The 4008-nt window shown below is 58.3% G+C and overlaps 1 protein-coding gene across 1 annotated transcript in view; it reads left to right on the top strand.

The window, feature by feature from the left end:
• Window positions 1-4008, top strand: part of PUDP (pseudouridine 5'-phosphatase) — a gene marked incomplete at its 3' end in the record, with an annotated part of 21539 nt that overhangs the window by 15017 nt on the left and 2514 nt on the right. The gene's annotated exons all lie outside the window — the stretch shown is intronic.

Here is a 4008-nt window from a genome sequence, read left to right as displayed (position 1 = left end):
TCCTCGCCCCTAACTGCCCTCCCCTGCCGGCCTCATCGCCCCTAACTGCTCTCCCCTGCCAGCCTGATCGCCCCTAACTGCTCTCCCCTGCTGGCCTCATTGCCACTAACTGCTCCCCTGCCGGCCTCATTGCCCCTAACTGCTCCCCTGCCGGCCTCATTGCCCCTAACCGCCTCTGCCTCGGCCCCCGCCACGGTGGCTTTGTCCGGAAGGACATCTGGAAGATGTCCGGCCTAATTAGCATAGCACCCTTTCATCACATAGGATGTCATGTCCCACTGCCGTTGCACGAGCGAGGAGGCCTCATCCCGCCAGGCGGTGGTTTGGGTGGAATGCTCGCTAGTCTCCAGGATGGAACCGACCTGGGGTCCCTGTCCATGCCGTGCCCTCTTGGGTGTCGGCTGAGAAAGGGGCCAATCACAGGCAATCCCAGAAGAGTACGTGACGGAGGGTGTCGCCCTGCAGCTCACCTGGACGCCCAGCTCACACCCCTGTGTCCTCCAGCCCTCCCGCGCCAGGAGCTCGAAGGGGCCGCTTAAATCTCCTGATGGGACGCATCTTGCTCCTCTCCACCGTAACGCCGTGGGTGGACGTCCCTAACTTTGCACGAGTCTCACAGATGAGGGGGCGCTTTCAGTGGCCCCAAAGTCTGTCTTTGAAAGCGTGAGGTCACTTCTGCGCCCCACACGTAACCGAGAAGGGGGGCAAAACAGGAGGCGACGCCAAGGGCATGAAGAAGAGGCCTGGACGCCACAGAGAAGGCCGCCCCCGACCTGGCCCAGGTCCAGGTGTTCATTTTGCCCCCCGCCACCCGCCCACTTTGTCCCCAGCATTGAGCTGGGGGGCGGGGTGTGCATCACCCTTAACCTTCACTTCCTGCCTTTCTGAAGGCACCTTCTGGCCGGGATCCCGGTGGTGGAGGTCACCTTGACCTCATTGGCCAGGGAGGCAGTCATTGGTGGAGGTCACCGTGACCTCATTGCCGAGGGAGGCAGTCATTGGTGGAGGTCACCTTGACCTCATTGGCCAGGGAGGCAGTCATTGGTGGAGGTCACCGTGACCTCATTGCCGAGGGAGGCAGTCATTGGTGGAGGTCACCTTGACCTCATTGGCATGGAGGAGTCCGGCAGAGAGGGTGTGTTATTAACTCCACGCCGTTCCTCTTCTTGTGCTTGGAAGGCGAGAGCGGTGGCCCATGCAGGCATTTAGGAGAGGAAGTAGGAGGCATGGGTGGCCCGTTGCCAGGGGAATGGTGCCAGGTTATGGGGAGGGGGCGTGTCCCTCCTGAGCCAGACGCCAGGGCTGTGTCTGCCTGGGCTGGTCGCCAAGGGTGTGTCTCCAGTCACCAGGGAAACAGCCCCTGATTGTCATGCAGGGCGTGTCCCTCCTGGGCCAATCACCAGGGAAACGGCCCCTGATTGTCATGCAGGGCGTGTCCCTCCTGGGCCAATCACCAGGGAAACGGCCCCTGATTGTCATGCAGGGCGTGTCCCTCCTGGGCCAATCACCAGGGAAACGGCCCCTGATTGTCATGCAGGGCGTCTCCCTCCTGGGCCAATCACCAGGGAAACGGCCCCTGATTACGATGCAATCCCCGAGGGACCTAGGATAGAGAAAGCTCTGGTGGGTCCTCCTCTCACAGGGCACTAATCTCCTGGTAGGGCCCCACCCTGGTGACCTCATCCAACGCTCATCCCTCCCCAAAGGTCCCATGTCCTTGGTGGCTTGTCTTTTTCCCACACCTTCCACCCAAGTGTGCTGTTTAAAACCCGATTATTTGTTTATTTCCAAGTCCCTCTCCGTGTGGGCGTCCGTTTCAATGCCGCTGTGACGAGGGCACACGGGCTGCACGATTTCGATTCTTTTAAAACGGGTGAGAATCCCTTCCTGCCTGAAGGACTCAGGGCTGTGTCTCGCTGCGGGTCCCACGTGTGGGTGAGGGCGATTTGTATTCTGCTGTTGGGTTCCTGGTCGTACAGATGTCGGCTCAGATCCGCGGCCTGAAGGGGTTTTGAAGTCGGCTCTGTCCTTACGTGTCTTCCGTTCCCTTGTTCTAATCACGGCCGACAGAGGAGGCCGAAGTCCGTGTCTGTGTGTCTCTCCATCCAGTTTTGCCGCGTGTGTTGTGACGCTCTGTTGCGTGACGCACGCGTGTGTACGCCGCCGTGTCCTGTTGCAGGGGCCACCCGTCATTATGAAACCTTCTCTCTGATAACAGTCATTCATTATCCTCTGGCTCACTCGTCTCTCTTTAATGGGCTACCCTGGCCCTGGCTGGTGTGGCTCAGTGGATAGAGCGTCGGCCTGTGGACGGAAGGGTCCCGGGTTCGATTCCCACCCAGGGCACTTGCCCAGGTTGCAGGCACATCCCCAGTAGGAGGCGTGCAGGAGGCAGCCGGTCCATGATTCTCTCTCGTCATTGATGTTTCAATCTCTCCCTCTCCCTTCCTCTCTAAAATCAATAAAATATATTTTTTAAATAATAGGCTACCCTGACTGTCCCTCGAGTAGTTGTGAGGCCACATAGAATTCTCAGCCCTTTTATTTATTTTTTAAATATATTTCTACTCATATCAGAAAGGAAGGGGGAGAGAGAGAGAGAGAAACATCCATGATGAGAGAGAATCATGGATCGGCCGCCTCCTGCATATATTTTTGTTCATATCAGAGAGGAAGGGAGAGGGCGAGAGAGAAAGAACCATCAATGATGAGAGAGAATCACCGATCGGCTGCCTCCTGCACGCCCCCTACTGGGCGTGTGCCCGTGGCCGGAATCGAACCCGGGACCCTTCAGTCTGCAGGCCGATGCGCTATCCACTGAGCCACACCAGCCAGGGCTCAATCCTCTTGTTGTCCAACCTGCGTATTTATATTTAAGGCAGGTTCCTTGCAGACGTAGGCAACTGATCCGAGCCGACATCTGTACGACGACGTGCCCGACAAGAGCAGAATACAAATCGCCCTCACGCACTCGTGGGACCTTCAGCGAGAGGCAGCCCTGAGCCCTGCAGGCAGGAAGCGGTTCTCCCGCGTCTTAAAAGAATCGAAATCACGCAGCACGGGTGCCCTCGTCGCAAAGGCATTAAAACGGACGCCCATCACGGAGAGGGACTCGGAAATTCACAGATAATCAGACTTTACACAACACACTGGGGGTCGGGCGTGGGAAAAAGACGGAGCCACAAAGAGAGGTGGGGCCGTTCGGGAGGGATGAGCGTTGGATGAGGTCACCGGGTGAGGCCCGAAGAAGGGGTCCCCTTAGGACCAAGGGGTACCCACCAGCGTGCTCTCCACCCTGCCCCCCGGGGACTGGCCAGGAGGGGCACCCCCTGCACCACCATCGGGGCTGTTTCCCTGGCGACTGACCCAGGAGGGCCCCGCCCCGCGTCCTGTCTGGGGGCTCCATGGTGGTTGTGTCATTTCTGCGTTTCCGCGTGGCCCCGTCTCTCTCCCGGCATCTGGATGTGTGTGTCGGCCGCTCTGCGGGCACAGGGGGTCCTGGACGCACAGTGGACGCTCCGGACTTGGCTCCCGGCCGAGACCCGGTGCGACATTCTCTCCAAGGCCTGTCGCGCTGTCCAGGCTGGATCTGAGGTCCCCCCGCCCTCTGGACGGGGGTGGGGAACCTTCTCTGCCCAGGGCCGTGGGGACGTGTATAACTCATTCGGAGGCCGTACAGAATGACCGCGTAAACCTTCGCCTGCTCTGCAGGGCCAGGCGTTTAACGAACTCACCCCTCAGGCCTCGGCCGGGCCAGGCCCAGTGGTTTCCTGGTCCTGCTGCCGCCCGCGGGCCGGACGCTCCCCACCCCGGCCCCGGGGCTCACATTATGTATTTTTCTAATTTTTTTGACTAACCTTGTCTGTCCTATTGAATCACCATCCAGCAATATCTGAATGCCCTTTATTCTTAGTAAATTTAAAAATAAAAAGTGCAAACTTAATCTATATATACCATTGTGAAAAGCTAATGCAAAATACAAGGATCCTGAAGAGAAAAAAAAAACAT

This window comes from Myotis davidii, unplaced genomic scaffold (genome assembly GCF_000327345.1).
Source record: "Myotis davidii unplaced genomic scaffold, ASM32734v1 scaffold3642, whole genome shotgun sequence".
Taxonomy (NCBI): domain Eukaryota; kingdom Metazoa; phylum Chordata; class Mammalia; order Chiroptera; family Vespertilionidae; genus Myotis; species Myotis davidii.
The sequence above is the reverse complement of the archived record's forward strand: the minus strand, read 5'-3'. Positions and strand labels throughout refer to the sequence as shown.